Source organism: Crotalus tigris, unplaced genomic scaffold (genome assembly GCF_016545835.1).
Source record: "Crotalus tigris isolate CLP2741 ecotype Arizona unplaced genomic scaffold, ASM1654583v1 scf7180000024465.619267, whole genome shotgun sequence".
Lineage (NCBI taxonomy): Eukaryota > Metazoa > Chordata > Lepidosauria > Squamata > Viperidae > Crotalus > Crotalus tigris.
In genome coordinates, this window is record NW_024100636.1 from 473,925 (window position 1) to 496,664 (window position 22,740).

General features: G+C 42.9%; 1 long non-coding RNA gene across 1 annotated transcript; it reads left to right on the forward strand.

The window, feature by feature from the left end:
- Positions 1-1,770: 1,770 nt before the first annotated feature.
- On the forward strand, positions 1,771-22,731 carry LOC120303381. The gene is made up of 3 exons (XR_005555438.1): positions 1,771-1,898; positions 9,840-10,071; positions 22,653-22,731. It is a non-coding gene; the product is annotated as an uncharacterized LOC120303381 (long non-coding RNA).
- The last annotated feature ends 9 nt before the right edge of the window (positions 22,732-22,740 follow it).

Here is a 22,740-nt window from a genome sequence, read left to right on the forward strand (position 1 = left end):
AAAGGGATAGATGTGTAATAAAATATTAAACTAAATAAAGACCAGTGGACTACAAGGATAAAAATGGCTGTGTTTTAAGGTGAAGAAGGCAGAGATAATAATATATAGTATTTGACTGCTTGTGTGCATCCATGTACAGGTCAGTTCTCAAGCTCCCCCTTCTTTCCTGTTTCCTGGCAAGAGCTCCATCTTTTTAACATTTTAATGCGGTATGTATATATATAAATCTGCATAAGTAATTTTAGAACAGTCCTGAAGATTAGGGAAGAGGTTCACTAGTAAAATTGGGTGTAAGCCATAATACATTCCCATTCTTTCCCCATCTCTCCCATACATAAATATTCCCTCTGAGGGCATTCAATCCTTAGCAATTGAGCATTTCTCTAGTTTTTAAATGTTTGCTTGGCTGCACTTCTCACCTGCTCCCTCAACTTAAAAGGATGGGAAGCATCTGGGTCTGCCTGAGAGAGCCGAAAGCTACATTTTCCAGCAATCCTACCTAGAATGGCCAATGGAAAGGGGTGCTGGGAATTGTATTTTGGAATGGGCCAACTCACTGAGGGACAATTCAACAATTCAATTTAATTATTTAAAATAATTTAAAAACATTTTAATTTTTCTCATTCTCATTTCATGTTGTCCCTCCTTTGGCATCTTTTCTTTAATGATTCTATTCCACTATTTCTTCAATATTAGTGTAATCTTGTCCTGTGGCAAGTTGGGGTCATGGCAGATTGACAGTGGCGAGTTATTGTAAACCCATTGTATTTCAGCCTGTCTCTTAATTAGGAAAGAGAGCAGTTTGGTATAGCGGTTAAAAGCTCCAGGTTAGAAACTAGGAGTTCGAACTTTTAAAGCAAGCTGGATGACCTTGGGCCAGTCACTTTCTCTCAGCCCCAGAAAAAGAGGCAAGGGCAAGCTAATTTTGAAATGCCTTGCCGAGAAAACTGCGGGGACTAGTCAATACTGACTCTAAGGCGGACACAGACGTTAAGGAAAGGTGAAAGATCTTCACCGCCTAATCATGGCAGGTCCGAAAATGCTTTGCTGCAAGCTGGCGCCCTCTGGAGCGGCTGAGGCCTCCCGAGTTTGGCAGCTCCATTTTCCCCAGCAAGTTGGGCGGGAAAGCGAAGTGGCGGAACTTTCCAATTGCGAGGGCTAAACTGTGCTTCTTTCCTCTCAATTATTCTGTTGTGACGGGACCAGGAGACAAATTGGCATGTCAGAGGCAGCTGGAGTGGGTTTGGAAAGCGAATTGTGCAAATGAATACAGATGGGCTTCAGGCGGCTGGGTTTGCTCGCCGTTTAATCCAGGGCGTGCTTGCAATCAAACAAGCGCTTCCACGCCGAGGCCTAAATTGGATGAAAATTGCCCTTGAGCAACTATAGAAACCCAGAAAGGAAACGGTGCGTGTGTGTGTACGAGCACCGGATTAAAACAACAGCAGATTTGGGGGAAGGTATTTGGGTGGGGGGAATGAGGTCCATTTGTGTTAAAGGGAAGGGGTAGGTGGGAACACGCGTCCCCCGGGGCGGTCGGAAACATCTGTCTCCTCGGAAAATGTAAGCAAGGCAAAGGAGCTGTCCCGGCAGGGCTTTATTGAAACAAAAATTGACTTGATTGTTGGGGATTACGGAGCGTGGCACGGAACGGCGCGGAGGGTAATAGATTTGTTAGCATAATAGAGCCCGTCGCCAGGAGCTGTTAGCGTCACGCCTGGGTGGAGACCACGTTTCGCGGATGTCTCGTACATTACGAAATTGAGCCCCCCCCCACCAACCCGGCGACAGGAGCTCTTCCAGGCTTCCCACACACGCATCCATTTGCCAGCGAGGGAAAAGCTGGCAGGGGGTTCGTGGGGATCTAGGAAGCCGAGTGAAGAGGTGGCAGCCTCCAGGTATTGCGAGGAGCCGGCGGGAGGATAGGGGATCGTTGTCAAGTGTTTACTGGCTATTGTTCCACGAAGTTTTATGCGGTTGTCAAAAGCCCGGAGGGTGAATGAAATATGAAGATTGCACGTGAAACGGTGCACTTCGAAACAGACTCTCCTCGGCGGCGGTGGCGGGAACGGGCCGGCGCGCAGGGCGGGAAAAAGCACCCGGGTAGCGACTTATGTCTCGGGACCGCTGGAACGAACGTTGCGTCCGGAGTTAGGCGCTGTGATGCAGCCAGGAAGCTCACGGGCACAAATGCAGATAGGCGACCCGGTGTCAAAGATTGGCTGCTTTGGCATAATGCACATTTTGATTTTACCTCTTCTCTGAGCCCGGAATCCTACGCGACGAAAGTCATTTATTTTATTCTCTGAGAAGGAGGATGAGCAAAGAGTGACTGGCTCAGAGCCGTTCAGTGTTGTAAATGGGGCCTGGAATCCGGCTCTCTCAACATCTTAGACGGAATTTCTAGTTACTGCACAAGATAGAGTGGATTGCAAAGCGATTTTGGTTTATTCATCACTACTGCTAAGACACAGGTCTTGTTAAACCATGATTAAGTAAGCTGCAATGCTTGTGTTCACACCATCAGATAAATGAGGAAGTTTACTAGAGCAAAGTAAAAAGCCCTGCCCCCTCACTGTACAATTGCCGGTGTAAGGAAATACATCCAGTGTTTTGCAAATACACATTTACCCCGACCAGATTTTCTCAGCCTTCCATGGCTCTACTCACAGAAGCCTTTTTGAATATAATGAAGGAAGTGTGTTGACTTTGGGGACTCTTCTCTCCTTTTTCAGCCCCAGCGTTCTGCAAGAATGAATCTTATTTACCCAAATCTTTAGGCTCTCTGGGGAGATTTTTATGTTTCTCCTGGTTGTTTTGAATCTTACTGGCTCTGTTTTTTTTTTTTGTTGTTCTGATATCTACTTGAGATAACTTACCCAGGATCAATTTAAATAGGGGCATTTGCTCTTTAAACATGTCTTTTAATTGTTGATACCTATGGAAGTGGAAGAAAGGGATATAGCTCAGATACATAAAATTGTGTAAGTCATTTCTGAAATGCACTGGAGTACACATGTACATGTCTAGGACTGGAATGATGAAGAGTCACTCCTCTTCCTTTCATGCCACTGCTGTTCTGTCCTGTACACACAGATCCTCGTCATCACTTTATGCTGTGTAATGCAGTATCAATTAAGGTATTTGGCCTTAATTGGTGATAATGAGCCTGTCCTCCTTGGGGATGCCTAAGGTAATTAGTGCTCTCTGCCCTACCTCTCCCAGCCCATTTTCAAGGCTAGCCAGTGGCAGGCTGGCTCTCTGCCCAGCGGCTGCATGGGGAGGCTGCTCTTTATTAAGGGCTCCCAAGGTGCAGGCAGGTCCCTGAGCTGTCAGCCTGGCCTGCTTTGCAGTCTTGTCACGCTACTTAAATTGGGCTCAGCAGAAAGCAATTTAAAGAGTGTCAGGGCAGGCGGCTGACTCTGGTGGCAAAGGGCTCTCACGCCAGTGGCTTGATAAACGAGATCCAACTTGCCACAGTGAGGTCGATAACCAGCAGCTGAGCATGCCATGGCAGAAAAGGGGAATGACACTCTTCCACCACTCAGGCATGCACACACCAAGACTTTTAGACCTGACAGTCTTGACTGGTTCCATTCTGGCCCTACTAGGAATGAAATATAGAACAAATAGGAAAAGTATTTCAGGCAATCCAGCTCATTGGAGTTGGCTGTACCCATCCTAATCCCTGATTTATTTAACTAACCCATTGTATGAGTTCCTACAATTCACTGAAATGTAAACTAACCTCCTGACTACATATACAGTGGGTCTCCACAGCATACAGAGTTACAAACTAGATATTTGGATTTAGCTTGTTGTACACTGGAGTCCCTGAGATAGACTTCATTGCAGCCAAACCAATCTTCTCTGATGGTTTTGCAATTTGCTAAATTAGAGTTCCCATAATCTTCAACCACAACAGCTGTTGTGGATGATGATAATTTAAATCCAATACTTATGGAGGGACCAGAGTAACGAAGGCTTATCCAAAGGGCAGACAGCAGGGAAAAAAACAAAACCAATTGTACCATATCATGGAATGATGTCCTCAGCACATCTCAAACCCAGGAAGGATGTCTTCAGGAACTTAACAGTTTTACTGTATTGTTCAACACTCCCTTTTGGTCATTTGGGTCCGTTTTCAAGGCCACACAGTCATCCTCCACTTCCTTTAAAAAAGGATTCACATGTCCAAGAGACTTTATGACATCATGATAAAACTTTGTTAGGAATCTGAACATTCTTCTTTTAGTGTTCCATCTCCTTCCCACTCTCTTCTCCTGTATCATGATTATGTAGCACAAGGATGATAAAAATAGGAAGACCTAATCTTAACCTCAGCCTTCCAATATTTTCAAAATCAGCAGTTCCTCTGATTCAGAGAAACAGCCATGAGTGCAAAAAATCTCTTGTTCTAAAACAACATTCCCAAGGATAGAATCAGTCGAAGAAGGGTGCTTGTATACTTTTGAAAGAATAGTCAGGCCAATGGATGTGAGAGGCCAGCCTTTGCATAGTTGACTGAATCTATCAGTATGTCTGGATAAAGGATTTGTTTGATGTTCAGCTGCAGTCTGCTCTGGATATATGGGCAGGATATAAGATATTATTCTTATATTCTTAGCTTCCTCTGCAGTTCCCAGTAGGTGAAAAATCAGTAAGAGTATGGGAATGTTTAAGCACTGCATTTTCTTTGTGCTCATATAAGGTAGAAGGTTGAAAAGGTTTTAAAAATGAGTTTGAGAGGTGGATTACATAAAGCAACTGCATTTCTGCTCTTGGTTATGGTCTCTGTATCCCAAGATCAAAAGTCAGAGTTAACTTTCTCTTCTAGTGCATGCAATACAGTCAAGTAAATAATTCACAATTACTGAAGCCCAGATGATAAAAGACAAAAGAAGAGTATAATCTACTGGAGAAAGAAAAATAAATTAATGGTGCAAATATATGGGAAAACTACACAAAACATTCTCAACCAGACATTTCAGTAGGCCCTAAAAAAATACTGTTAGCAATAAAACTGTAGGAGCTGATGAAATATCAGCAGAACCTTAGCAAGTTTCTTAAAGTGCTATTTGTGATTTGTAAAGAGGTGTGGCAAACACAGCAGTGGCCAAGGGACTAAAATGATCAATTTACATTCCAGTATCAAAAAAGATTAGTGATCAAGAATGCCCAATCAAATAGTTGCAGATACCTTGCTAGCATGTAAGACAGTAATGGCGAACCTTTTAGAGACGGAGTGCCCAAAAACTACCCTGCCCCTTTCCCCATCACTCTGCCCCACCTGCTCCACCCCCACCCCACCCTGGTCCTGCCCTACCTGCTGGGCCACCCACCACCTCCATGGCCCGCCACAGATCACTCAGGTGGCCCTGCAGTGCCATGGTGGCCACACCCTCCACCTGTGCCCTACATCATCTGAGCGTGATGGGGCATGAGGATGGAGTCTTGTCCCTGCTGTCCAACTGCCATGTGCTTGGCTATGCTGCTCTGCGCCTGGGGGCAACTCTGGGGGGGCTGCTGATGAGGGGGCCATAGGGAGCAGGGCTGGGGACATGGCGTGCATGCCCACAGAGAGGGCTCTGAGTGCCGCCTCTGGCACGCGTGCCAGAGGTTTGCCACCACTGATGTAAGATAAAGTTTAACATTTTATAGTCCAAACTTCAGTATATGAAATGAGAACTCCCAGATGTGCAGGAATTCAGAAAAGGCGCAGAAGCACCTGAGACCATTGTGTAGTGTCTGATGGATATAGAAAAAGCAACGGAGTTCCAAAAAGACATCAGCTTTTCATGGTATTGATTGTACTACAACTTGTGACTGTGTAAACCTCAACAAGTTGTGAATAGGTCTTAAAAACGGGCGTACCATGTCTTATTTGTTGGCCAGGAAGTAGCAGCTGGAATGGATTATTAAAGAATTAAATGGTTCAATGTTTGGAAAGGAACACACCAAAATTATAGGTCAGTGGTGGCGAACCTATGGCACGGGTGCCAGAGGCGGCACTCAGAGCCCTCTCTGTGGGCACGCGCGCCATGCCCCGGAGATGGCAACTGTCCCTCTTCAACCAGCTGCCTGCTAACTTGCCAAGGTCCCATGTGGCCAGATGCATCCCACCCCCTGGATCTCGCCCAACCTTGCCCGGCCCCCACAGGCATCCCTCCCCACAAGTAACATTGAAGTGACCACGCCAACCTTGGCCACACCCACCCAGTCTGCCATGACCAACAGCCACGCCCACCCAGTGGGCCATGACCACCTGGCACCCGGCGATAAATAAGTGGGTTTTGGGTTGCAATTTGGGCACTTGGTCTCTAAAAGGTTCGCCATCACTGTTATAGGTGGTCAGGTTACTTATTTAACTTATACACAAAATGTACCCTGAGAGAAATGCTGGACTACAGGAACTAAAGATGAGAATTTAAATTGTTTGGAAAAGCATTATTCTCAGATATCTGAAAATACCGCTTAAATGGTATAAATATAAGGAAGATTTAAGGAATCTGTTACTGAAAATGAAAGAAGAAAATATCAAAGCCAGTACAGGTGGTCCTCAACTTATGACCACAATTGAACCCCAAATTTCTGTTGCTACGTGAGATATTTGTTAAGGAATTTTGCCCCATTTTACGATCTTTCATGCCATGGTTGTTAAATGAATCGTTTCAGTTAAGTTAGTAACAGAGTTGTTAAGTGAATCTGGCTTCCCCATTGATTTTGCTGATCAGAAGTTCACAAAAGGTGATCGCATGACCTTGGGACACTGCAACCGTCATAAATATGAGGCAGTTGCCAAGCGTCTGCATTTTGATCACATGACCCTGGGGGTGCTGCAATGGTTGTGTGAAAAAGGTCATAACTCACTTTTTTTCAGTGCCGTTGTAACTTTGAACAGTCATTAAATGAACTGTTGTAAGTCAAGGGCTAGCAGTAGGCTGTTCAGGATTTTAAAAACAAATCAGGCGGTACCAATCTACATTCCTAGGCTCAAAATTTTTTAGGAAGGGTAACTGTGGCCATGAAATAAAGAGACTGACGTCTGCTACTTGAGAGAAAAATTATGGCAAAGAAAGAGCAGAGACATCATACTGCCAAACAAAAGTACATATTGTTAAGGCCATGGTTTCCCCAGCTATAATAGATGACTGAAAGCTAGAACATCAGAAAGGATGAACAATGAGAAGTGCATACTTCTACATTGTGCTGCTAGAGAAATTTGCTGAAAATACCTTGGATGGAGTAAAAGAATGCACACTGAAAGCACTAATAATGGAGCTAAAGTTTAAATATTTTGAACATAATAGAAAAGGTTATCAGAAAAATCCAAGTACTTGGGAAAAGGTACTATATAATCAGAAAATGAAGTCAGACAAAATTACTGATATCACAAGCACGAGAGCACAGTTATCTACAGACAATTCTGTCAAATAATGCCAGTGGGTCACAAGATGTCAAGTAACTACACAGCCAAATGGTTAGGCTTATTATAACTGGCCTGCAAAAACCCATGCAAACATTGGATGGCAGCAAAGAGATACAAGAATTCTGAGTCTCTGCTGCCATCTAGTGGTTGCTTAGATATAGTAGCTAAAATACTACAACCAAACCTTAGAACAGTGGTTCTCAACCTTTTTAATGCCGCGACCCCCAACCAGTCGTAAGTTGAGGACTACTCAACCGGTCGTAAGTTGAGGACTACTCAACTGGTGCAGCACCGTTTGCAGAATGGGACTTTTGGCGGGCTCAGCAGGGCAGAGACAGCCTGGATAATTCCTGTTGGCTTTTGAAAGCCAATAGAATTAGACTCTATTCAAGAGAGTCTATTCTATTGGCTTTCAAAAGCCAATAGAATAAAAGGGAGTAGCACAGCTAAGGAAAAGGGGGAAAAAAATGGCAGACTGCGTTGTTTGGCGACCCCTGTGAAATGGTCGTTCGACCCCAAATGGGGTCCCAACCCACAGGTTGAGAACCACTGCCTTAGAAGATGACCCAACTGTATACTGCACAGGAATCTGACTAGGAATGTATTATTCTAAAAACCTCTGACATTTTCTGAGCTATAAACCTGCCTGAAAGGCAGTTTGATATAGCCGTTCAGACAGTATCAGAAACTGGGACATTCTTGGATTCTAGTTTATTTATTTATTAAATTTATATGCCATCTATCTCTCCCTAAAATGTCACTCTGAGTTCTGCCAACACAAAGCCAGCTGGATGTTCTTAGGCCAGTCACTCTCCCTCAGCCTTGGGAAGTAGGCAAGAGCAAACCACCTCCAAAAATCTTGTCAAGAAAACTTCAGGAAAGAGTTGCCAAAGGTCAACACTGACTGAAAGGTGCAAGCACACACATATACTCACACTCACAAAACCTGTATACTTTTAAAATCACACTAGGAGTTTTAAACTGGTTTGCTAGATTTATTTATTATTTATTTATTTATATTTAAATGTATTGGCCGTCCAACTCCAGTGGACTCGGCACCATACAAAATTAGAATGAACCATATAGAAAATAGAATAGAATACAATTTAAAACAGAATAGAGCTGGAAGGGTCGTTGGAGGTCTTCTAGTCCAGCCCCCCGCTCAAGCAAGAGAACCTAAGCAATAATCAAGCCATAACATGTTTTACTTGTATTGTATATGAACCAGGTGGTGGCTATAGTAAACCTTATAAGAGTCCTTCAGCAGAGGGCAGCGAAAATTGACACTTAGTGCTTAGACACTGATGGGCTAATAGCTGAAGCTATTCTATCAATTGCTTCTAAGAGCTTTTCTGTTTGGCTAAGTCAGTAGTACCCATCAGTCCTTCAGCCAACAAAAAAAAATTCATTGGCATAAAGTTCGTTGCCTCAACTGTTGACCCCAATCCTTTCACAGTGTATATTAAAGACATGTATTGGATCCCTCCACCCCAAGCTAAATTTCCTTTCCCTCCCACCAGACATCACCAGCCAGTTGGGAAATATCCACCATCCTCAAAGAGCATGGGGCCAGAGAGAAGGAAAGTTTTGATCGCTGTATAGATGTTGGGTTAACTGTCTATCAAAACTCATTCTTGATTTGCAGAATTGTTATGCACAGGTACATTCAAAGGGAACCTATCATTACTTCACTGCACCGTCCATCTCCTTCCACTGCTGAATCACTTCCTGGTCAGGCAGATCCAGGTCTCCAAGATGGGATTGGTCAGAGACCTGAAAAATAAGGGGAAGAGACTTGTCTTGGAAGATCACGCGAAGTATTAGTACCGCTTTATAAAACCCTAGTAAGACCACACCTGGAATACTGCAGCCAATTTTGGTCACCATATCACAAAAAAGATGTCAAGAGTATGGAAAAAATTCAGAGAAAAGCAACTAGGATGATCAAAGGCCTGGAGACTAAAACATATGAAGAACAGCTGCGGGACTTGGGTTTAGCTAGTCTAAAGAAAAGAAGAAATAGGGGAGACATGATAGCAGTATTCCAGTATTTGAGGGGCCACAAAGAAGAGGGGGTCATGTTATTCTCCAAAGCACCAGAAGATAGGACAAGAAGCAATGGTTGGAAACTGATCAAAAAGAGAAGCATCCTGGATTTAAGGAGAAACTTCCTGACAGTGAGGACAATTAACCAGTGGAACAGCTTGCCTCCAGAATTTGTGGGCACTCCATCACTGGAGATTTTTAAGAAGACTGTTAGACAGTCACTTGTCTGAGATGGTATAGGTTCTCCTGCTTGATCAGGGGGCTGGACAAGAAAACCTCCAAGGTTCTATTCTATTCTATTCTATTCTATTCTATTCTATTCTATTCTATTCTATTCTATTCTATTCTATTCTATTCTATTCAGACCCAGTCAGGCAGCTGGAGGGAAATGCCCATCAATGCACCACGCTAAAGGAGCCAATAGGTGTTGTGCTGATCCTGCCCCCAGGGTTCACTGGATTGCATCATTGACAGGATGGGAGAAAATTGTCCTTGAACACAAGTATGCTGAAGACGCCTTAAGGCTGCCTCACTATGAGGAACAGATTGGATGAAAGGAACATCATGAGGATACAGTAGATCAAAGAGGTTGCTGGGTATGTATATGCCACAGTTAAGTGCATGTGAGAAAAAAGCTGTTTAAAACACAGCAAAGGAACCCTGTGTTTTATCATTTGTATGTGTGGAAATGTACTTTATTTTGAACTTCCTGTGCCTCCAGCTCTGGCCTTGCAGAAACTGCCTCTACTAACTTACTCCTTGGATTTATGAGAAATGCATAAGATTCAAACATGAAACTCTGCACATAGGAGGGGAGCATGGAGGGTCAAGAGACAAATGTGCATTGCAGTGTTGTGATGCAAACCATATCGCATACATTCTTGCCTGCAACACTGGGTTGTAGCCTTGAAAGGCTTGGTTTGGGCTTTCTGTGCTGCTCCAGCCTGAATGTTGTGAGCTCATGACTTCCATTTGTCATTTTGCAGCACTGCAATTTTTACCAAAGCAAGGTTGATGGGAGAAGAGATAATACAAGTACGACCCAGCTGGTTTCAATGATGCTAGGGGAAAGTGACATCTATAAACTCATGTATATCAAATATTGGAATTTAAGGTGGTTGGTAGTTAAGGCCAACTTTTCAGGACTCACAGAGACAGGTCTTCAGGCTGTGGGAGCAGCTGTTTATCGAATGCCACCTGCTGACCTCCTGTTTCCTGATATGAGTGTGTACTGAAGATCTAAAGGAGTTGGAAATGTCACCTGTCACTCAGCAGTGCATATGTTGTTGACTTTTGGCAGGTGAAATTGTAGAACATGTGACACTGGGGTCTGTTTTTTTCCCCAGGAGAACATATTTACACCACTTCAGGACATTCCATAATTACATGAAACTGAAGGCTTTAGAGAGTTGTGGACTTCAATTCCAAGGGCAGTTGAAGGACTCAAGTGAAATGTATTACAATACACTGAATTAAAGATGTAGAAACAATTTCAATAGATACAGGTCAATAGCTGAAATTCCCATGAAGCTTTGGGAAAAATAATATTAATAAAAAAAATATAAGAAATAATGTATGTTCTATGACATGTGTCAAGCTCCATGGGCTCGACACTCAAGAGGGGGGGGAAGGCACCAGTGCCACCAGAGGCGTACTTCCATCAAACCCGGTCCGTCAGCTTACGGGACGTGTAAGCAGAGGGCCGTAACGTCCCTTGCCCATTCCTCTGGAGCAAAACCACACCCACCGTGATGTCACTGGCATCGGCTTGCACGACAAACAGCAGGTCAGGGTTAGGGTGGAGCAAAACCGGCTCCCTCGCGAACAGGGCCTTTAGGTTCTCAAAGGCCTTCTGGCATGCCATGGTCCATGCCAGTGGTTGACCGGGGCATGGCTTGGTTGCGGTCTATCATGTGCGGAGTAGGTCAGTTAGGGGTAGGGCCACCGCAGCAAACGAGGGGATGAACTGCCGATAGAAATCGGCGAATCCCAGGAAACTGTAACAGGGTGGGGGCAAGCTAGAAATTATGGGCGCACCATCACTGGAGATTTTTAAAAAGAGGCTAGACAATCACTTGTCTGAAATGGTATAGGTCAGGGGTAGGCAACCTCGGCTCTTTTATGACTCATGGACTTCAACTCCCAGAATTCCTGAGTTAGCTGACTCGGGAATTCTGGGAGTTGAAGTCCATGAGTTATAAAACAGCCGAGGTTGCCTACCCCAGGTATAGGTTCTCCGGCTTGAGCAGGGGGCTGGACTAAAAGACCTCCAAGGTCCCTTCCAGCTCTATTTTATTATATTTTCTCTAACTTGTGCATCTGTATAAAATATCTAGTAGGATTAACATGTCATAGAACGTACATTAATTCTTATATTCATTTTTATTAATATTAATTTTTCCCAAAGACTTCATGGGAGTGTTTATGAGAGACTAAAATCCCTCAAATATCTTTGACCAAAGTGAGCCATGATGATGGCTTTAATCTTCAAGATTTTTCACTATCATATGGCCTACCAAATGAATATGGTCTAGATTTAATGATTGGCCAACCGTTGCATTAACTTTATATAATTATCTGTAGTTCTTATGGAAATCCTACTAAATAGGTTTCTTCCCTCTCTTGTCATGTTTATTTTAATCACTAGACTATATCTTATCTTTCTTTACTGTATTGCTTTTTCTGTTGGTAGGGTAGAATTGTTTTTTTTTTTTTTTTTTTTGGTCTTTCACCCTTATTAAACAAATAAATGATAAATGCTTTTAAAATTCAAAAAGTCCAGTGTGTCAGAAGAGGGATTTTTTTTGCCCCCTTAGGGAAGAATTGGCTGCTTTGAGGACTTGCAGTACTTGGAAAATCGGACTGAAAATCTGAACATCCTTGCAAAACTATGCACGCCTGTTTTTCTCTGTGAAAATGCCCCCCCCAATCCTGCTTGTGCCCTGGCTGCGGTTTCTGGAGCTCCCCAAGGTGGTTCCTTTCATTATGGGATATATGGCACTGCAAGCAGTCTGTCAGAAGTCCTTTCCCTGGGCGGTCATGCCTGCTGCCCTTGATGGGCTGGCAGAGACACAGACCTGGGTGCCTGCTGGCTTTTTGAAACACAAACAAGGAGGGCTGACTTTCCCTGATGGAAGGCACCTTGGATATTGGATGGGGTCAATAGAAAGGGGCACTCAAGTCAGTTGATGCTGAGAGGAGGGATGCAAAATCCCATTGCTCGATCTGCATGCGGAGAGTCGAATGGCAAAAGATCTCTGAGGACTAGAATCTTGCAGGGAGAATGCCCTGCACAGCCATGATTCAAAGGAGGACTGGCCCTTAACATTCCCCTTCCTTTACACTACTTCCAGGGTAAGGAGGAGCTCGTTGATATATTGTGGCACTGAGCAAAGAGACTGGGAGAGAAAGGTGAAAAGCAGATGGGCAGAAGGGAATCTGGCCGTATGTTCACCTTTAAATAACAAGTGGCATGTAAAGCTCCCAGAAGCAACTCTGGGAAATTATATCTAGCACAGATAGCATAGTAGCCCTGTTGCTACTGGCTGTTCATGACTAGATTAAAGAAGAGGCAAAATTCTTGGTTTTAATTCTTTATGCCACTTACTGCAATCTCTGCACATTTACTTCGAAGTAACATCTATTATGTTCAATGGGGCTTATTTCTAGAAATTGAGAATAAACTTGCATCTAATTGTGGTTTGGTTTTTTTGGGGGGGAGGTAGTACTTTGATACTAATAGACCCTAGTGCTAAAGATGCCCATTTTGAATCAAAAAATTCTCAGTTTAGGATTAGAAAGGAACAAAGGATTATCTACCAAAAATATAGGTAGTCCTTGAGCTATAACTGCAACTGGGACCAGAATTTCCCCTGCTAAGTTGCTAAGTAGGTTGGACCCAAATTTACAACCTTTTTTGCCATTTAAGCAAACCAGTGCAGTTATATCAAGCGAATCATGAGGTTGTTAAGTGAATCTAGCTTTCCCCATTGACTTTGTTGGTTGAAGCCATCTGGGAAGATTGCAAATGGCAATCACGTGACCCTGGGATGCTGCAACCGTCAAATACATGCTGGTTGCCAAGTGCTCAGATTTGATCATGTCACTGTGCATATGCTGTGAAGACGGGCTATAAACCACTTTTTTTCAGTGCCATTGTAATTTTCAACAGTCGCTGAACAAATGATTATAAGTCATGGACTACTTGTATACTTATTTCCTCCTCCAAGCTTTATTTAAATCCATAGGACAGAGGATGACAAATTAAACTGCAGTACTATATATAATGATATATAGGCATTTTATTATGTAAGTAATTATTTGATGTCCTTTTATAGCAAAAAAAAAAAAAAAAAAAGCCGGGCGTGGGGGGCATCCATTCTGCCAGAGGTCAGGCCTTCTCCTGCAAAGAATGCCTGCCATGCTAAACCCTTTTGCAAGATTAATAATAATAATAATAATAATAATAATGATAATGATAATGTTGGAAGGGACCTTGGAGGTCATCAAGTCCAACCCCCTGCTCAGGCAGGTAACCCTATACCATTTCGGACAAATGGCTGTCCAGTTTCTTCTTAAAAACTTCCAGTGTTGGAGCATTCACTGCTTCTGGAGGCAGGTTGTTCAACTGGTTAATTGTTCTAACTGTCAGGAAGTTTCTCCTTAGTTCTAGGTTGCTTCTCTCCTTGATTAGTTTCCACCCGTTGCTTCTTGTCCTGCCTTCAGGCGCTTTGGAGAATAGCCTGACTCCCTCTTCTTTGTGGCAGCCCCTGAGATATTGGAACACTGCTATCATATCCCCCCTCATCCTTCTTTTCATTAAACTAGACATACCCAATTCCAACAACCGTTCCTTATATGTTTAGCCTCCAGTCCCCTAATCATCTTTGTTGCTCTTCTCTGTACTCTTTCTAGAAATCCAGGTTGAGCCAGCTGCTTGAAATCTAATTGATATTGATTAGCAATTAAAAAGCAAACGATTATTCTAAAAGCAGCAACAATACTGCATTTTCAGAGAGAGATATTCTTGTTATCATTCAGCCTAAGATGTGGAAAATTAAACTGGTATAATTTCTATAAATGACTTTAGCACTGTCCAAAAATTGACCGCCCAGGAAAATAGCAAAAGCTAGGCCTTTCACAAGCCATTATAATCGATTAGTTTTGGAAAGAGCCTTTAAAAATAGGCACCCTTCAAATTTACTATAATAAGGCATACCCAGATCTTTGCTTCTGTAATATATATATATTTCTCTTTCCATAAGCTGTACTCTTTAGCTTCTGGTCACTTTTATTGGAGAGCCATTTTTGATAAAAGAGTCAGGGAGTCAAAGGCAATAAAGGCTTTAGGCAATTATTCCAGCTTCCCTGCCTTCCACCCCCAGGCATCTCTTTGCCTGCCGGACAGTACAAAATTAGCATTTCAAGTGCAGGAAAGGGCAATGCGAATCGTCAAAAGGCAAGAACACTTATGAGAAAAAAGGGGAAAATATTGGAAGCTTTTCCTTGGTAATAAAGACACCTAAAGGGAGACATGATAAAGGGGTTGATAACATGATGCGCCGGGTGGGTAAAGCAAACAGCGCTTTCCTCTTTTATTTCATCACTGGGATAACCAACGAAAATGATTGGCATTATATTCAGGACTGAGAGACCCAAATGTTTCTTTCTGTAATGCATCATTGGCTTGAGCATTTTGCTCCCACGCTAGGGGGCAATAACTATTGGTTTAAAGATGAGTAGGGTTTGTCAATGGAGGGGTTACCCAAATTCCTGGGGGGATAGATTTCTCAGGAAGCATTGGCTATAGTGGAGCTAAATGAAGCCTGCAAGTTCAGAGGCTGCGTGGTCATAAACACCAGTAGAGGAAACAACAAAGTAAAGCAGAATAACACAAGTTGGAAGGGACCTTGGAGGTCTTGTAGTCCAACCCTCTGTTCGAGCAGCTGTGGTGCTTATCTCATACTTGGCTGGCCTCTATGGGAAACAGTATTCTTGTCAAATGATTTAATCCTGCAGTGTTTTTATCTTCCTATGTTTTTAAAGGCTATGCGACATGTTTTACATTTATCTGAAGTGTCAATAATTAATAGTTACAGGTAGTCTTATGATCAGTCGCTTAGCAACCGTTCAAAGTGGTAATGGACTCTGAAAAAAGGACTTACAACCTAGATTCAAAGTTCCACCATCTGCCCCCCACCCCCAGTCCCCATGGTCCTGTCACTGCATTTTGGACGCTTGGCAACCAGTATACCTTTATAGCCATCTGCAGTATCCCAACATCATGTGACCATGATTTATGACATATTTTTGGAAACTGGCATTCGCGTCTGGTTTCCAGCAAAAAAAATGCTCCATGGCGTTTTTAACAACCATGATGCTTCTTTAATGACTGCCACAAAGAAGATTATAAAATTGGGTGTGGATACATGATGGCCTATTATGACTTGTGACCAAAATTGCAGCTGGATTGTGATCATAAATCAAGGATGACCTGTATGCCCACAGAGATGTGGTGGCCTGCCAGATGTTGAACAAAATTCCCAGCCAGCATTGCTGAGATGAAGGATGCTATGGGCGGTAGTTTAGTGTTGGCTGAGGAATTCTGGGAGTTGAAGTCCACATATCTGTAAATTGCTAAGGTTGAGAAACACTGAGTTAGACTATGGGTCACAGCCATGGCAAAGCAATTCCTAAAGTGTATTTATAGAATTTAAAAGCTACCTTTTTGATTTCTTGGATACAGGGACATATATAATGCAGAGAGAGAGGGAGGGGGAGGGAGAGAAAGAGAAAAGAAAGGAGAGAGAGAGAGAGAGAGAGAGAGAGAAATAAATAATTTGGTGGATTGCCACCAACCCCCACAGGTGGTTCACTTGTCTTGTTTCCTATGTTCCTGAAAATGTTGCCTACTTTATCTAAATGCCATGTACTATTTTTTTTTTTCATGTCAAAAGCTGGAAAGAGGACAGGCGAAAGAATATGTGCCGGCTCCGAGGTGCTTGTTCTTTGATTAGTATTTTGTGGATTACTGTCGTATTTCCCTCAGGTTTGGGTGTGTATATTGTTAGAAGTAAAGTCTTCATCCTGGTTCATCCAAGCCGGGAATAAATAAGCAAACATGGCGACTGCTTTGGGAAGAAGGTTACAGTTTATTGCAGAAAGATGGTTCTTCAGGAAAGTGCAGAGGAGAGAGAAGGGCTGAGCACATGGGGCAGTAGGCTTTTATACACCCTCTAGCCTTGTTTGGAATAGTTTCCTGTTCCTGTGGCATGAACCTTGAGGCTGTTTCTGGGTGTTTGTCTAGGCCTTGATATCTGTGGTTTAATTCTATTATCATATCCTGCTTCCCAGGTGATGGGGCTGACTCCTAGAGTTTGGGTGGGGTATGCAGATCTTCTCTTTTGTCTTCTTGATTGCTCTGGCTTCAACTTTCTGATGGTTTTACATCTGCATTTGTATGGGGCTAAAGTCTTGCTTGGGGCAGAGAGATAGATTTGGGGCCAGGTTTGGTTTTAAAAAGTCCTTTTGAGGAAAAATATATTTTTTTGCCCTTTTTACTATTTCTTTCTCTGAGGAAAAATATATTTTTCTGCCCTTTTTAATATTTCTTTCCCTGGGCTAACTTCCCTCAATATATGTGTGAGAAGCATTACCTAACATTTGCAGTGCTTCTACTCTGCTGTTTTTCTATTATACGTTTATATACAGTCTGCTGTTACATTAGATTCCAGAGTGGTGTAGAAAAGTGTTTAATAAAGTGGAAATTGAAGATAAAAACAAGGAATAGTAAAGAAATATTTCTTCCTATATGGACCTATGCTAACTCTTAGGGAGGCCTGAGGGTGTATTCTAGATACCTTCTCAGGGATGGTGGCTTGTTAAATGATTCTCTTCTTGTCCCCAGCTCTGGAATAGATGTTTTAGTAAACAGAAACAGAATAACAAAAGTTGGAAGGGATCCTGAGGCACTTTAGTCCAACCCTCTGCTCAAGCAGGAGACACTACATACCATTTCAGACAAGTGGTTGTCCAGTCTCTTCTTAAAAACCTCCAATGATGGAGCACCCTCAACGTATGGAGGCAAGCCGTACCATTGATTAATTGCTTAATTATCAGAAAATTTCTCCTTAGTTCTAGGTTGCTTCTCTCCTTGATTAATTTCCATCCGTTGCTTCTTGTTCTGCCTTCAGGTGCTTTGGAGAATAGGTTGACCCCCCTCTTCTTTGTGGCAGCCTCCTAGATATTGGAAGACTGCCTGAGACACACAGACCTAAGCAAATACAAATCTATTCATCTGGCACTGAAAACTGTCTTTCCAGTGAAGGCATTTTTATTCTCTCAGGTCTTTTCATATTTGAATATGTTATTATTCCAATACTTTTAACATCTCTCTATGGTGGAGCCTTCTAATCAATTTCCTTTCTGCTGTTCTGCATATAAATTATGCATCTTAGCTGCTAGTTTTAGTTTATTTTTTAGTTTACATTTTAGATCTGGATGGTGGACTTTGCCTCCAAGGCTGACACTTCAGGTGTTAGATTTGGACCAAGAGAGGCCTGGGTTCAAGTCCCCGCTCAGTCATAGAGCTTCCTGGGTGATATGGGGCCAGTTTCTTCCATATCAGCCCTCCTCATAGATTAGGTCTCTCTGGGAATAGAATGAGGGTTTGGCACTTCGAACTCTCAGAGAAAACGTGGAGTGTAAATAAATATTGTTATCTTACCTTTTGAATTTGGTATTCGTATTTTCATAAGGCTTTCTCTTTAGAACAGCGGTTCTCAACCTGTGGGTCGGGACCCCATTTGGGGTCGAACGACCATTTCACAGGGGTCGCCAAACAACGCAGTCCGCCATTTTTTTCCCCCTTTTCCTTAGCTGTGCTACTCCCTTTTATTCTATTGGCTTTTGAAAGCCAATAGAATAGACTCTCTTGAATAGAGTCTAATTCTATTGGCTTTCAAAAGCCAATAGGAATTGTCCAGGCTGTCTCTGCCCTGCTGAGCCCGCCAAAAGTCCCATTCTGCAAACGGTGCTGCAAGTTGTCTGCAGCGAAGGCAAGCTGTCTGGAAGTTTCCACCCCTCCCTGCTGAGCAACTACTAAAAATGTAAGTAAAAGAGGGCCAGCGGTGGGAGGTGGGAGGCCGGTGGGCACAGGGAGGGTTGCTGGTGCGCGTGGGGCCCGGCGGGTGCCTTACCTCCCTTGGGCTGGGCCAGCTGGTGGCCCAGCCGGTGGTCGCCCTGCGTTGTCGCTGCCCCTTGCCAGCGACGCCTCAGCTGGCGCAGGGGGTGGCACCACGCATGCGCGGCACTCCCGGGCAGGGAAAGCCCTCGACTTACGACCAGTTGGGTAGTCCTCGACTTACAACTGGTTAGGTAGTCCTCAACTTACGACCGGTTGGGGGTCGCGGCATTAAAAAGGTTGAGAACCACTGCTTTAGAAAGAAGCTGGAGAAGGGCCGGGGGCCTTTTGTAGTATTTGATTTATTTCCAATTTATAGGAATTGTGGTCCAGCCCATTTGAAAGGGACCAAATCTGAGAAGGCCAAGGGACCTTTTCCTTAAGGATTGGCGGATGAGAAACCCAGATATCCACATCTAGGCGCGCTTGTTTTTCTATATATCTTTCTTGAAAACTGGCTGCTCCTCTTCCAGAGATGGGGGAAGACTGATGCTTATTGTTGGGGACGGGGGAGGAGGGAGGATAGAGCCTGTGAAAAAGGCCGTTTTTCTCTCCTCTCCCTGCCCAATTCAGCTGGGATTTACTGTCCAAGGAGATGCACTGCGCTCCAGACCATATAAAATTAGTCATTTCCTAAATCCACCAGCTCCGTGCTAATAAATGGCAACCAGGCAGTATATCACCTGCATGCCAGTAGATGCCAAGATTGATATCTGCAGGGCGGCCTGAATTAATTCTTCGGACAAGCAGCGTTTATTAAGCATTCTAGGGATGTCGGATGAAGAAATCCATCCTGCCCTCTTTTGGCAATTAGTTGGGCAAGGAAAGATTGGGTGGCTTGCAGCAGCTCCCCATGGGGTTCAAATGCCAGGTCAGAGCCTGCGCTGGCTGCAAGGATTCTAGACAGGCAAGGTCCTTCACCGAGGCCCGTCCTTGGGCCGCACACAACATGCTGTTAGATGCAGTATTATTAGAAGGGCGCAGCGGGAGACAGAATCCCCAAATCCAGATTGAATTTCAGTCCCAGTTTCAAAGGCAGGATCCCAAAAGACCATCTCCCCAATGGGAATAAAGAAAAATTCACATGCATTGTATACTTTGCCTTCATTATGGAGTGCTCAGAGTTGGCAGAAAGGGCACACATGCCCAGGAATAGGATTCTGAGTGAAATGGTTAGTATCCATGACTTAATTTATAATGTAGACCTTGCACAAGCTTGGTTTCCATATGTACCCACAGCAAGTTTTAAATGTAAAAATGCCCAAACAAAGTTTTGTTTGCATGTTTGATATGTCTGTCACACCAGCAAGAAAGGACACCTTACCCCATGTGATATAACTTGGTGGTGGTGGCGGCTTTGATGTTTCTTTCTTCACCTTATAAATAATAAAGTCATAACTAGCCATAAGTAGAAGATGATTACAGGATATAATAGCAATAGCACTTAGACTTATATATACCACTTCATGGTGCTTTACAGCCCTCTCTGAGCAGTTTACAGAGTCAGCATATTGCCCCCAACAATCTGGATCCTCATTTTACCGACCTCAGAAGGATGGAAGGCTGAGTCAACCTTGAGACAGTGAGGATTGAACTCCTGGCAGTCAGCAGTGAGTTAGCCTGCAATACTGCATTCTAACCACTGTGCCAAATCATGTAAATAAAATAATTTCCTGTACCTTCAAATTTCTTTGCTGATACCCACATATATGGGGGTTATTAGCAGAGCATTGTGATGGTACAGGAAGTGTTAACAAGTTCATTTAAATATATACAATCTTGTACTGTATTTTTGTAATTGAAAGACCAGGCTTTCACCATCTTTATCCCCCTTAGCACTTCTCAACTTTCCAGAGAACCAAAGGTGTTTCTAGAAGCTTAGGGGCAATTAAAAGTTCCACGGATTAGAGGGAGAGAAAGCAAGGGAGAAATCCCTTGCTTTCTTCCCTGAACATTTGAGTGGTGATTCTGAATAAAGAGGAGACTTATAGAATTAAAAGTGCTGTAAAGTCTCCTTTGGAGAGCCAGTATAGAGATTAAGACCATGAGCCAGAAACCGGGAGATGGTTTCATCATTTCAGGGTCACGTGATTGCTATCTGCGACCTGCTCAGCCAGCTTCTGACGAGCAAAGTCGGTGGAGGAAGCCAGATTCGCTTCACCCCTGTATGATTCTCTTAATAACTATGTGCAAAAAGGTAGTAAACTCAAACATGACTCACTTAACAACTGCTTTGTTTAGCAATGGAAATTTTGATCCTGATTGTGGTCGTACGTCAAGGACTACTTGTATATGACGACTAACCATACCAATCATGGTAGGCATTTTGTTAGCAGATACACTTTCCCCTTCCCATTTCATTTAACTATTATTAACTGGAATTGACCAAGCAACTACATCTTGTAGGGAATACCTGCTGTGGGGTCAAAGGTGGAGGACGAGTGAAAATTTGCCTAGTTTTTATTTAGAGCTATGGCACCCTTTCTGTTGGGTGTCTGGTGGCTTTTTAGCTTATTAATAAGCTATCATAAGCTTTTGTAAGCAATAAATTAATTTTAGTCAGAGTTAATAGTTGTGCCTTTGCCTGCTAGAACACCTGCCAGCAAGAGCTAGAAGGGTTGACCACAAACACTCCCTAGGTTGACCACAGATGCCTCCTATTTAGATTAGCTTACAGGTTGTGGTTTTGACCCTTGATTAAAAGACCTTGCAAAGTGAACTGGTTACTGGAGTTAAGGAAGGTGACTATGATGTTTAACTTAAGTACTGCTTAGGTGTCTGGACAAGGATCTTGGAGGTGAGCAAAGTTTATCATTAATGACATAATAAAAAACACACTCTGAGGTAGTCAACTTATATAATAATGAAGTAGAATTAAATAATTGACTATTAAGGGATGGCTTTGCTTTGTGCGCATGTGGGACCAAGAGGTAAATGTGTAATCAATCAGCAATTCTTATTTTTTTCCTGTAGAAAATTATATAAAAATAACTGTACCTGATTTCTGGGGTGCTCTTTGGGTATGAAACCCAGACACATCCCCCTTTTTTGCTTCTGTACTGAAATGACAAGAGAGTATTGTCATTCTTCGATCCTGGATGGACATTGGCTTCCTCACACTGTATTCCTGTACCTCAGTGTTTCCCAAACTTGACAATTTTAAGGCATGTGGACTTCAACTCCCAGAATTCCACAGCCAGCGTTGCTGGCTGTGGAATTCTGGGAGTTGAAGTCCTCATGCCTTAAAATTGTCAAGTTTGGGAAACACTGCCGTACCTAGCCAGCCTTCTAGCCAGCCAAAGTCAGGTGACGCTTCTGCTCTGAAATGGCCTCCCTTTGGTAATCAAAATCACCCCTCTGGCTTTGAGAAAGTGGCCAAAAACCAAACTATTCTTGACATTTTCTTGTTTTAATGTATGGCAACATTTTTATTATTGTATTTGTTTTATTGTCATTTGTATTGGTATTTTATGGTGGATGTTTTGTCATGAGTTGTATGCTTTATAAGCCATTTAGAGTCAGTGGATTGTGGTGCTGTATAAGTTCAATCAGTCAGTTAATCGATCAATTTTATTATTACACCCATGGTATTCTCTCAGAATTTCAAAATTGCCCACTGCCTTGATAAAATTGGAGACCTTTTATTTAGCCAATCTGATATGAAACAATGCCAATTCACAGCATTGTCTTAAATGTGATGAATATCATCGTCTGAACAATGTGAGGTTATTGGATGTTTTGATTTAGGGATGAAGGACATGTTTGCAGTGTGCATTTTGCCACTTTTTGAATCTCTCCCCAAAATAGCAGTTTTTGTAAAACAAGCTCCACAAAAACTGTTAGTGAAATTCTCTCCCTCCCCCTACAAAGTAACTTAAATCTGCTTGATGGCAATTTGGGCAATATAGCCAATAGTATTTGGGAATATAGGGTTTAATGCTAACATCATCATCTCTCAAACTATACCATTTTTTTCCCAAATATTTTGAACCAAAGGTGTAAGTCTTTCATCAGCCAGTAGGATGTGAATTTGAAGAGACATTTGACGGACTGAAGAAGCTGATGTAATCCATAGGCAAGTACA